The sequence below is a fragment of the Betta splendens genome, chromosome 11 (genome assembly GCF_900634795.4).
Source record: "Betta splendens chromosome 11, fBetSpl5.4, whole genome shotgun sequence".
Lineage (NCBI taxonomy): Eukaryota > Metazoa > Chordata > Actinopteri > Anabantiformes > Osphronemidae > Betta > Betta splendens.
This window is the reverse complement of record NC_040891.2, coordinates 4,017,115-4,030,587: the sequence shown is the minus strand read 5'-3', so window position 1 is coordinate 4,030,587 and position 13,473 is coordinate 4,017,115. Positions and strand designations below refer to the sequence as shown.

Sequence of the window (13,473 nt, the reverse complement as noted above, 5' to 3'; positions counted from 1 at the left end):
ACTCAGTATTAATTCCAATGGGGGTCACTTCAGTATGGTCAGATTTTAACATCTCCTTTATATTTCACATCAGAAAACAGGCTCTGTGCCTATATCGTTTTTATCAGAGCTTAACCTACAGTGGATCATTAGACAATGTTTCATTTTGGTTTGATTAGGGTGGTTGTAGAGTAATAATAATTGCAATATGGCGGAGAACCAGCCCTTAATTTTGTGTGATGGCTCTCTTCAGGATTAGGGTGGTTTAGATCAGTTTCAGCAACATGGCGTGTTGCCTGTGTCATACAACAGCGCTCTGTAAGAAACCCAACAGTGCTTGTCTCCCTCTGGTGGTGCTTGGCTCAATTGCTTAGCAAAAATGCAAAAAGGAGTTGGCTGAATGCTCAATTTATTCAATTTCTTACCAATGTCCAATAACTATGAGAGCACAAAACAAACTCATTACAGTGATGCTGAGACAGTGTTTGTTTTATCTCCTTCAAGTTGGTCCCCAAAAGCAAAAAAAAAGAAATAAGCTTGTATTTTGCTATAAAAAACACTGGAAATTATACATATAATAGCTTTAATAGTTTGTAAAATAAAAACTTGTATTGCATACCTGATCAGAGCCTTTTTGCTGGTAAGGGTGTGTGCTACCAGCCTTTGGGTTAGCTAGAAAGAAAAACCATCACACATGCCAGGGAAACGGGTTCAAATATTTACTGATATTATTATGCAATTCATATTAATGTGCTAATTACTGAGAGGTCTGGTAAATACGGAGTGATGAAATAATATTTCTTTTTCTGTTGTATTTACCTCTTGGGCCCTACCTGGGCAGGGTGGTACTGTACAGGCCACCCCGGTGTACTGGCCCTGACTGAGTTTCAGAGAGGCACTGAAGGCAGGTGGCTGTGAGAGGCTGCAGCTTTGGGCCCATCCACTCTGAACGTCTCGACAATAAACGGGAATATATCTCACTCACTCCTGGTGTCTGTTGGCTTTCTTGTTGCCAAGCCACATGTTCTTTACAGTGCACTCTGCTGAATACTTTGAACCTTTAAACTCCCGAACCAACACTGAAATGACAAATGACACTTGCACAGTGGCCATAAATGCACGTGTTGCCATTCAGATGCAGTGCTACTGTAGCAGCCAACATGAAGAAAACGTACAGTAAATATATTGAAACACATTTTATTGTTGCACCTCATGAGGTGAAACATAAAGCAGAGATATTTCCTCCCAGACAGAATGGCTGATTTTTGAGTCTTACTTTTTATACACTCATATTTGTTTGACAATGACTAATACCTGAAGGGCTGTGCAGAGAGTGGAGGACTGTAGCAGGGGATATTAGAGCATAAATCCTTCAGCATTAAACTATGATGTTTTTCCAAAGCGTTATGTTCTTATTCTAAAGTTGCTGATGACATTTTAATTAGTACATATTGAAGTATTTGCCTTGTCTACCACTACACTGTTTGAATAAAAAGCTTTTGGCACTGAATATGTTGTTAATCCTCATTGATCTTTCAATTTTTAAACACAGCAGCTTTAAGAATAAGTATAAAGATACATATAAACATATTTTAGTACTTGTAACTAGGTTATACAGAAAATATAAATTAGTACACTACTGGAATCTTGGCCGATACTACAAAAAGAATCTAAATGCTATGTTGTGTTTTCTCATGCACTCTAAGGTGTGGTGAACTGTAGAGTATGTGGTGTGTGCCATCGGACCGGACCAGTAGGGGGCAATGTTGTTCTTTTCTTCACACCTTCAGCTCTCTCTACTCAAACATTTGTCACATGAATTAGAATTAGGCCTGCCTTTAAAATCTTGGATAAAGATCTTGGACTAAGTCCATCTCTCATTTTTCACCCAACACTTACTTTTGCAAGTCACAGCAGGATGTTTTCTGAGCCCACCACTAACCAGCCATGTAAATTAAGTTTTTAAGAGATTTTGAAGTTAATTTTAAACATGTAGCATCATGTCTTGGTTCTAGAAATAATGCCTACAGTTTACATCTACTTAATTTTGCTCAATTTAAAACTACCAAGATATTAAATTACTATTTGCAAATAGTGTTATTGTATTTCAGTAACAATAAAAAGTAACTGAATCACCAACATCTTTAAGGTTCATCCTCAGGGGGAAAAGATATGTTTACTGATTTGCTGGTCTATATTTTTGAAATATTTCTTATATCTGAAGTAAAATGTGATTCATACAGTGATAACACTCATGTTCATGTGCATGTTTTTGTCTTTATATATGTGATAACATTTGTTCCCTTCCACCACTGCAGGGAGATAATAGCGTAACAGTGAAGTCAAGGAATGAACCCTTGCTCAGTGGGTCCATAAAGCTCTGGAACACCAATGAGAACCCATGGGAGTCCTGGTTCGGAAGCTTACATAATAACTGTAAAATAGCATTTAAAGCCTGTAGAACTCCTGTCAAACCACATCGTCTCGTATAAAAACCTCGCTAACGGTACTCTCCACCGTGAGTACCTGGCTGAATGCTCGCTGTGCCTAATGTGGGCACTGATCTAGGTGTCACTGTGCAGACTGGGAGTTGCCTGAGATCCAATACAATTATTCTGAAATGAAAAAAAGAGAGTGGTAGGCGAAGTCGCTCTTAACGGCTGATTTACTGCAGACAGTAATTAAGAAAAATCGATTTATTCTTGACACTGGGGAGAAAAGAATGTGTAGGTTAAAAGTGAAAGATGTGTTAAAAATCGCTAAGTGTGGAGCTTTAGCGTGAACCCGAGGCGGCTGTAATAAGCCACTGTTACACAGCCACTACAGCGGGAGTGACCCGAGACAAACGGCTGCCTGACAGCTCAATAATGCTCTGTTTGCACAAGAGCTCTGATAATTACTGATACACGCAGCTTGAATGAACCGTTCTCGGTGTTAAATACACACAGTGTTAGCTCCATAAAGTTTGATGTACAACTTACTTTAATTGGCACCACACCGCAGGGCCACGCGTCGTATGATTTTACTGAGCTGAACAGTACTGTAGCTACAGTAAAGGCTTCGCTATAGTGCACAGTCTGGGTTTCTCTACAAAGTAGATATTATTGCAATTTACCTTTTATCCAGTGGTACCTCTCATTTGTGGCTCGAATTGACCAATCATAGGGACAATTCTATATTTACGGCTTCGCTTTAATGTTAAATATATAACCGTAAGACAATTTAACACATGCTGATTTCACTGTAGAACCAATTGACCAACACCCTGTGAAAGCAAAGTTCAGCCAAGAGAGGCTGACTTTGTTGGAAACTATCATTTCAAAGACATTATATATGGTGGATATGTGAAGATGGATCAATGCATAACTGCACAGCCACCCACCCACGCACACACCTCTCTAAATCATCTCATTACATCAGCGGCAGGATGGCATGAATAAATTAGACCCCAAACACTTACCAAAAACACTTACTGTACCAAGCAAGGAACAGGGGTCTGTCTGTCTGTCTGTCTGTCTGTCTGTCTGTCTGTCTGTCTGTCTGTCTGTGCCCAATATGGGTAACTTTCTATCTTTTGCCATAGCGTACAGTAAATCCAAACATTTATTTTTGTTTATATTTTTTTCATTTGTTTCATTTACAGTAGTAAATGTTGATGCTGGTGAGACCAGAAGAAGGAGGGGAGAGAAAAAGCCCTTCCAGCCTGTACCTCCTTGAGTAAACTGAATACAGAATAAGTTCAAGCTATCCTGACATCATCTTAATGAAAATGTCTGTGGGGAAACAACAAATAGGGCCAGGCTAATGCAGTGACTACAGGGAGTGTACACAACCTGCAGATAGGCCGAGGCGTGGAGGGAGCGGAGCGGGGTCAGCGGAGGCGGCGCGGAAGGCGCATTAGGGCTGCGACACGGGCAGATCAGCACCGATGATGAGCAAGAGCGAGTGAGATGCCGGATGCAGAGGAGGAAGGATGAGCTCACATTACAGGCCTGGCTGGGTTTGTCAGGCAGCACAGAGACGCTGCTACTATTAAAAACAGCTGGTGGTTGAACATACGCGGCGATAAGGGAAGGCCTGAGCGATGCTGGGTCCCTGAAGAACATACTGATAGAGACACAAGCTTTGTTCTTGTCAGTGACTGCTGGTATTTTGTTGCACTGTTAATTTCGTTTAGAGTTTGTAGTAGTGATGTAGCACTTAGCTGGTGTTTTACAGTACACTTTATTGTTCTAAAGGCTGGTACAGTAGACAGGCAATGCCCAGCAGGCACACAACCGACCTTCAATAGTAAAATATGGTTAAAATAATGTCAGCTGTTGTTGTGACGTTGATGTAACGTTGAAACAAAGTTTGATCAACGTCGAGTCAACGTTGCCCAATTAACTTTGATTCACATTTCAAAATCACCACATTCCAATTGTTATTCAACCATAATTATGATGTTGATTCTATAAAAAGGCCAGCTGGGTGTGACTTTTTAACAAGTAATATGTTTTCTATGTATTTGGAATAATTCAAATCTACCATAACAACAAGTTGCAATCAAATTCTTAGTTTATTATGTCTACTGATTATCTAGCTACTGCATTTTTATTGCATTTCCATCCCCTCCATTTCCACATATCATGCTCTATGTCATCCACACACCAGTTGTGAACCATGTATTTACCTGCAGCCTCATTTCCATTTAGATGGCAAACATAGTGGTGGTGGCAAAGTTTTGACTTTAAGCTTTTAAATGTTGACATCCTTGTACTAAGCTGTTTATTTTTGTCTGTAAATGTTAAATAACTTTGATTTGAAGTTACAGAAGTAACATGGTGAAAACATTGTTTTTCTTGTTAATCTCAATAGGAAGAAACACAATCGCTACCATGATCTCTGTTTTGCTATTTCTATTAATACTGATGAATAGAGGTTAAAACCTGTTTGACAATGTGAGTCAAGTAGTTTTGAAAAAAGGGACAATTCAAAAACCTCTGGGACAAGTGACCACTTTAAAAGAATAAGATATACAGTATACAGTATAGTGCCTATAATACATCTTCTGATGTAAGTAATTAAACCACACATGTACAGAACTCACTAACATTATCTTCCAAACTATACTTTTTCATTTTATTGCAGTGAACGTCTTTCAAATGTTTTGTATCCCTAACACCATATTTAAAACTGCATGATCACTTTCACGGTCATCATTTTAACCACACAATCTGTCGGAACTGTGAAACAGTGAAAAACAATTTATTTAGAAGTCTACTGGGTCTATTTGGTTGGTTTTAGCTCTGACAACCACACAAAACACAATAGACACTTATGTGACAACATTGTTGGTCCTTCAAATCAAATTAAATAGATACATTTGACCACATACTGTACGTACATCTTTAGTGTGTCACAGGTCTCCTTAAACTTGTCTTTGTTTCTTTATTAAATCTACTTTTCACATGTATTGACCATCTCCAAGCAGCTTGATGTTCCTGTGACTACACCTGCACATATTATTCAGGTCTATAGGACTGTAGCCAACCTCTCGACGAGCATAAAATAAACGGTAACCAAGGAAACCAGAGAGATTTATGACATAAGTGTCAGATCACATCATCAGTCACTTTTTGAGCCAAAGTTGACTCAGTGGAAGACGATGAGAAGACTCCACTGTCTCCACAAGCAAGTCAAACAATAAGTACTTCCTTTACTTCTGTCCAGGTCAGTTACATTAGTTTGCTATTATAATGCTTTTGTTGATTCATAACTTAACATCAATTGTGCATTTAGAATTCAATAAGTCTGGAATAACAACGTGTTGTGAGTTGACAGCTGTGTCTAGGAAAAAAGTGTTACAAACTTGAGATGTGTAGGTATTTGCTGCTTGTGCAAATGTTTGTTTATCCCGTGTAGCTTGTACAGTGTGTGTACTCCTACAGTACACTCAGATACCTGTACTACTGTACATTGTTTACTCATGTCTGGGAGTTTTATCCTTAGCGTGAACAAGCTTCTGCATCAGTGTGTGTGAGCTTTTAACGCTCAGGGCTGTGGTGTTTGTTGAAGAGTCTCCTCACTTGAAGAATGTACTGTGTTGAATGATAAGATTGTTTCGCTTGGTGTTATTTTTTGCCGTAAAGATGCTCTTGCTGGATATTTTTGTAGTTTTGATACAGACCCGATGCCAAGAGACTGAAGAGGCTTCCTGGTTATCCTGTGCTAGCCAACAACCACTGTTTAAGTCAAAACAACAAATCAAGACATTCACTGAGTTTATTAGTGTGGTGTTGGATCTCTTTATATTTACAGTAATTAAAGCTTTTAGTCTGCAGTGTTATGTCTCTACTAACTTAGACTCTACAATATTTGCCCAATTAAAGTGACAAGTTGCAATTTCTATGTTATATACCAGACTACAGTATCTTCTGTTTCTAACATTAAAATTCTTTAAAAAACAAGCTTAATCACAAACACAGGACCTTGTACTGCAACGCTGGAACCGATGGCAGACATTAACTGCTGTAGGGTGGATTTTTTTTACACTGTATATTCAGCATCACATTATTCTAACTTAGCCAGACAACACCCTAATCAAAGCTGAATGAAAAACATCATTTGTGAATGAAAATCATGTCTCCAGCTCTATGGAGTCAAATTAGTCCGATCAGATTTGTGCGTGCGTAACCAGATGCGTGCGTAACCACTGAGTCACAACGGTTGCGTTCTGGAACATTCCCACCTTAACTCCAGCTGCATCATAACATAGCATGGCACTGCTAATAGCCTGTTGGCTAACATGCTACATAAACGTCTGATACAAACAGCAGTTTAATGTTCGCGCAACTGCATCACCTCCATGATGAGGTGCGTCATGTCTGACCATTAAATATATCTGATCATTAAATATAATTAATATAATTAATTAATTATAATTAATTATCATCAGTCAGTGGACTAGCTTGTTGCTGCTTGTGGAGCTTTCAGGATCTGCTGTGCCACGTCAAAGGACTGCGACAATTAAAAAAAAATAACCACAGATCACATAGCCACAATTTGTTTGTCATTTTAATGCCCCTATTTATGAAATATTTATTAAGCATGGTATAGTCTCACTAAGTATACAGGTACAAATCTGGTTACGCACGCACAGAGCCATTAGTAGATGCAGTGACTACATTATTCCAGTAAATATATGTTTTCTCCAGTACTAATAGTGACAACAGCTAACTAGCTAACAACCTATTTATGATCATGCTTCACATCTGCCTGGCAGTGCTGCTGCCCTGACAGACTCTTTTTATGTTATTACTAGTAAAGAGCCATGAAGCATTGTTGTTATGGTTACGTACGCTGACTGGTGGGTGAAGTGCGTCCGATAATTGCTCTGAGTTTGAAGTGTCCTGCAGTAAATCATCATCAAAACATCTAACTGATAATATCTACACAACTTGAACCCTCCATCAGCTGTAGTACATTCTCCATCAGAGCTGCTTAGTAAAGTATTAAATAAGCGATGTCAAGCGGAGGAGGACGTTTTAGAGCTTTGTGTGTGTGTGTGTGTGTGTGTGTGTGTGTGTGTGTGTGTGTGTGTGTGTGTGTGTGTGTGTGTGTGTGTGTGTGTGTGTGTGTGTGTGCGTGTGTGCATTGGTTTTTGTGGAGGAGTCCGTGAGCTACAGTACAGTAAGTACAGTAGCTCTTCGCTCCGAGCCGCGTCACGTGTATTGATCAACAGCGTGCAGACATCCACAGTGTGTGTGTGTGTGTATACAGTACACATGATATAGTCCCACAGTACTGAAGTGTAGGAGTAGCTAATCCAAGCACGTCAGAGCTTATAGGCCAGACCCACCATTAAGAAGCTAGTTATCAGGCACACTGAGCTGCTGTTGCAATGGGCTCCGACCATTGTGAAGAACAATACCTGAATCTGTGTGATACCCCCCTTCTCTATTTTCCTCAGGCTTCACTTCCAGATTTGATTTATGCAAAGCCACTGTGAAAAAGTCAACTAAATCCTAACTGGGAAACTGGAGTTAAAAAGGTGACGCTGTGTCAAGTCGCAGCAACTGTGAGGCGTGAATGATGGAGGGAGTCCTTAACGAAGAGGAGATAAACACTTAGGGTGCGAAAGGGAAGGGGAACTTTACCTGATGCTTCTGCCTGCACACGGAGCCGCACAAGAGCGAGGCAGCGAGTGTGTTTGTTTGCTCCATTCACTTGGATGGATGCCTAATTACATCAAGCCCGGTCTGCTTTGGTGAACGTGTGCATATCCAAAAGCACCGAGGCTAAATCTGCAAGTTCGAGATAAAGATTTATCTGAGGAAATATGAAAAAGTAAGTGTGAGTCCAACGAGAGTGCGTCACTTGCTGCACTTTGTACTTTGTGGACACTCTGGTGACGCCTCGATGTGGTTTCCTTTTTGTTGAGGCCTCAGGAATCCAGATGGATCCGGTCTTGCACTGCACTGTTTCAAGCTTCAGTCAACAGTCTCGGAGCAAACGGAGCAGCAGGGATTTCTGGGTGACTAAGCTACGCTCATGTAGAAATGTCAGCTCCTGCCTTTTGTGTCTCACAACAATTAAGGCTACATCCAGTGAGGTTCCTCACACATTGTGATTTTCTCCCCCGTCAGCCTGCTGCTCGTACGGATGGGTTGGTTTTCTGGCCGAAGAGGCGGAAATGTCTGCAGCTAAATAGTTATGTAACAGCACATCCGGAGAGTGTGTGCTGCTTCAACCCTCCTGTGACCTACGCTCACCGCTAACAAGCTCGTCAAACGAGGCTGGGGTTTGCATTGTTGACAGAAAAGATGGCCGACGGGTTGGATATTTAACGGACTAATCAGCCTTCGTGTCCGTGTTTTACATTTGTACCTCGTAAAATCTGCGTGTGATGTGTTCAGGGACCTTCTAGAGAATAGGCCATAAATGATTTGAAGACAAAAATTACGAGAGCACAAATCCTTAAGTTGTATTACAGTTGTTTATTTTGATTTAAACATGCTTTTAATACATTTATTAAAAGAAAAGTTCACTGCTGAAAAGCGATCTCTTTGGCTGCTAAAATAATCTGCTTGACTGGCAGCTTCTTTCCCCAGTGACCATTCGCCAGTCAGTCACCTCAGTCACTGAGCCACAATGTTTACATTAACTGTCTAGTGAACAAATCAGGAATCCGTGAACCCTGAACGTGGGAGTATTTAATCACGTCCCTAATCTTTATTGTATTGTCAGCTGCGGTGATGTCATTTTCCCACAGCCCAGAGAGGAGGAGTGAAGTAAGGTTCTTGTGTGCCACTGAATGCACCAATCCAATGGCCCGGTGATAAAAGCGGGGCAGTCTAAAGCATTCTTCTTCAGAAGAGACGTCGCTGCTCAACACACAACACACTGGCGGTGAACCTTCTTTCTGACCGTTTTTGTAGCAGTCTGCCACAATGTCACGTCACCTTTATCCTCATACATTAAATGAGTCATATCATGCTTTTCATTCTAAAAAATATTAGACTTTAATGTCTCAGTAAGGTCTCTGTAAATTTTCATCCCATAAAACCCTTTAGATCGTCCACACTGCCCCTGTCAATGTGTGGTTTTCACTCTCCATCAGCAAACGCTGTGTTTTGTGGGCGTGTCGCAAGCGAAGCTGCTCACCACACCTCTGTGCGGAAGCGCATACCTTTTTTGTTGTTGTTTTTTTTTTAAATTGGCTCCATGGATACGAGCCACCGCACGGTTAGGATACAATAGGTGGCAGTAGTGCGACATTGAGAATGCAATCCACCGCAATCCTCCACAGAAGAAGAAGACCCACTACAGGACTGCACGACGTTAGCCAGCCAGCTAGTTCGTAGCGTAGTAGAACCATACGTCTACGATCCCGAATCTGACCCTGAAGCTGAAGAGGAGGCTGTTGAAGTCACCACATTTCGGCTGATGCAAGATGTGTCTCATTGGTATTGGTATGAATGTCGCATTTACTTCAATTTAATTGATTTATGTAATTTGCAAAGCGACTAGCGGTTGCTAATGCGAATGCTAAATGGCGTGTGCAGCTTCAATATTCACAACACGACTTACCTGGAAAACTCTCGTTAATAGATAACACTACTTTAGCTCACGTTATACAAATAAATAAGTTTGAGAGCATAGCTGAAATAATATAAATACATTTTACATTTACACATTTCACTGTTTTTGTCTTACTTGTGCTGCTGCTCTGACAATTTTATTTAAAAAATGTGCATTAATATTTAGAGCAATCACTGCATGACCTTCCTGGGAACAAAAAGCATTGGTTCAAATTATATATTGACCTAACGTATTTTTACTGCTTTTAATTATGTTTTTTGTCATTCATGATAAATTTGACAGTAATATGTCTCTGTATCTAAAGTTGTTACAGGTATCTAGTCTACAGAGGCTAGTGAGCTGGTGCTGAGGATTCCTGGGGTGAAGAATCTGAGTTGCCATCTCTTCATGCTTGGGTTGTAGATGAAGGCAGTTTCCTGATGGATAAAACACTAAAACACTCATAGTATGATTGATGTAGACCACCTGTAGAATAACTCCTTTACCGTTTGAGTAAAAATGTGTTTTTTGTGAGTGCAACACTCATTAAGAATTTTTTTAACTTTATTTATATATAATTTATATGCGTTTTATTTATGGCCGCTTCAACTTTATAGCTTACCATATTAGAAAGAGAAAAACATGTAATTTCAATACTATGATTTCCTAAATAAAAGTGTTTTCCCTTCAGAAACAGAGTTCAGTGAAATACATAATAGTTAAAGCCAACTTTATTGTAAACCAAAAAAATACACCACTACTCCAAAGCTAGAACAAACTGTTACCTTCACACTCCAATGTGCAATGTATAGGTTACTGAGTTAATTAAGAAGTCTGGGGGTTTGAGGACGAAGGAGAAGCTTTTGCAGGGCCTTGCAGACGGAATGCATGAAAGTAGGGTAAACAGGGAGATGTGGTGATCCTTGTTCTCATCACTATTTGGAAGACTGAGCGGAAGCAGTCCTCTACCAGATGGAAGCTGTGGCTGTCCTCACCATCACCTCATCAAAACAAAAGGTAGTGCAATCAGAATTGTAGATTAGTGAAATGTTAATTATTATGTAGGTCAAAACCTTCTCTAATGTAAGAACACACAATACCAGACAAAAAATTAAACCAAACAAGAGGACAGGCCTGTCTGTGCTAAAACAACAGATAAACAGTTGTTACAATTCAAATATAAAATCTAAACAGTATATACCAATTAAAATCTTCTATTACCTATCTTACTGTTGGTACATACAAACTTACACACCTTCACTCCTGAGCTGGGCAGCAGATGTCTGTGTACCAACAGTCTGCAGTGATTTCTCTGTTTGACAGCCTCCTTGCATGTGGGCAACTGGGATTTGCCCTCCTACAGTATAGAAAAGACTGTTACATTTACTGTAAATTGTATTGGTCCTACAAATATAATGGCTATGGTACAAGCTATCGGTAACTGACCAGATAAGCAGCAGGTATTGTAGAGATGTGACTAATTAGCAACTAAGCTTGAAACACAACACAGTAATCATTCCAACTAATCATGTTAGAATTTGATAGAACAATGACATAACCCCAAATCACAAGTTGATTTAGGCTGTGACACAGGACGGGGTAATAAACATAACCGCGTTCATCTGCAGGTTCTTTTTGTAGCGATCGACCAGCTGTAGCTCTAAAGTGCAAAGGCCTAAAGGCATGCTAACGGCTAACGCAACACACAAACAGGAGCGGCAGCACGTCAACAGGACAAAAGCTCGATCCACCGCTTCCTGCCTGTCGCCGATCGAAGGCCCATCGCTATTAGCTGTTCCCCACACAGGTGTGTGGTTGCACCAACTCAGAGTAGCACATTTGAAAGGGACAAAGGCTCAGTTGACTCACTGTAGCCGTTAGCGACGCTAGCGATTAGCTTGTCTCACATGTGGGTAACTGCATTTTAAACAGACCCAACTAACATATTTAGATATCACAAGTATCAAGCACAAACTTACTACAGCGAGCTAGATCCACCGCTTCCTGTCTGTCGCCGCTTGAAGGGCGATAACGATCAGCTGTTCCCCGCAGGTGTATGTGATTACAGAAAAAGGACAGACGCTAAACCCACCGCTCCCTGCCTGTAGCCGCTCGATGCCGTTAGTCATTAGCTTTTCTCCACACAGGTGTATGGCTGCAGGAGCCCACATGAGCACATTTGAAGGGGACAAAGGCTCGGTCGAATGGCTGTAGCCGTTAGCATAGCTAGCTAGTAACTTGACTCACACATAGGTTACTACATTTAAACGGACAAACTAACATTTTAAAACATTATAAATATCAAGCATGTACTTACTGCAGTGAGTGGATGACGGACTTTAGGAATAGGTCCTTTTTTTCCAACAGGAGCCGTGAAACAAATCCAGCATTGTACGCACCCTCGTTTGAAATGCACATACGTATAAATGCCGAGGCAGTGTTTCTGGCACCGGTCCGTTAAAAATAAAAGTGACCCACAAATCCTCACTTGTTGATCCCTTGGTAAAGTGAAGAGACTTTGGTGTTGGTTAGAACACCTAAGAACTGAACTATTTCTATGGGAGGACTTGGGCGCTGCCGTGCTGGTCTGTTCACGGTGAGTGAGAGGGGGGAAATGGCGGAAGTCCAGTTTTGGTTCGGGATCATTGTGGGGGTGGTGGTTCAGGATTTGCAAGGAGAACTTTCAACCAGTGTGAGGACAACTGGGACACGGCCTCAGAGTAGGTCGTGGCTGTTTTTATTGGATGAGAAAATTTACGTTTTCAAAATGTGAAAAAAGCAGGAAATACATTTCTACCGTGCTCAGTGTGTGTATATGTGACCCATAGAGTCATAGGGACGCTCCAAAATGTCTAAAAAGTGGATTTTGCATGATATGGGCCCTTTAAGCCTTTACCCTCCCAGTTTACCCGAAAGACCCTTCGTTGTGTCACCTTGTGGTGTGAGCTGAGAGTCACACAGTTTATGATAATGAAGAAAAAAATCCAAAGAGCCCTCGAACTCACTCTGACCTGTGTCATAATATATACTGTACATTCAAGGTTAAACATCCAACAGATATGAATTCCTTATCTGTGGTTCTGTCCAAGAATAAAAAATGACACGCAATCTAATCACCAGTTGTTTTCCCTATAAATAGCAAGCAGGCGATGATGCACATCATCTACTGTCAGCGTCGTCGCGACAAAATATCTGTAGAAGGAATTACTGCAGGGTCCGGGGGAAAATCAAGGGCCATAGCTGCTCCTCGGAATGAATTCTCAAATGTTATCTGTGTTTACATTAATTCTTGTTGGGATTCAAGGTCTTAAATCCCTAAAAGACACAGAATCCATACAAGGAGAAACCAAGAGAGAGAGAGAGAGAATGTGTTTTTTCCATCAGGAGGCACTTCAGTCAATTAACGTCTTTGATGTCACATATCATTTCCCT

At 40.7% G+C, this 13,473-nt stretch overlaps 3 long non-coding RNA genes across 3 annotated transcripts; 2 read left to right on the top strand and 1 right to left on the bottom strand.

The window, feature by feature from the left end:
• Positions 1-7,914: 7,914 nt before the first annotated feature.
• On the top strand, positions 7,915-9,206 carry LOC114865446 (uncharacterized). Its single transcript, XR_003787521.3, has 3 exons — positions 7,915-8,307; positions 8,402-8,521; positions 8,607-9,206. It is a non-coding gene; the product is annotated as an uncharacterized LOC114865446 (long non-coding RNA).
• A 2-nt stretch (positions 9,207-9,208) lies between these two features.
• On the top strand, positions 9,209-10,735 carry LOC129604852 (uncharacterized). Its single transcript, XR_008696158.1, has 2 exons — positions 9,209-9,926; positions 10,367-10,735. It is a non-coding gene; the product is annotated as an uncharacterized LOC129604852 (long non-coding RNA).
• A 19-nt stretch (positions 10,736-10,754) lies between these two features.
• Positions 10,755-12,744, bottom strand: LOC129604853 (uncharacterized). Its single transcript, XR_008696159.1, has 3 exons — positions 12,359-12,744; positions 11,297-11,398; positions 10,755-11,042 (listed from the first exon to the last, which is right to left on the bottom strand). It is a non-coding gene; the product is annotated as an uncharacterized LOC129604853 (long non-coding RNA).
• Between the last annotated feature and the right edge of the window lie 729 nt (positions 12,745-13,473).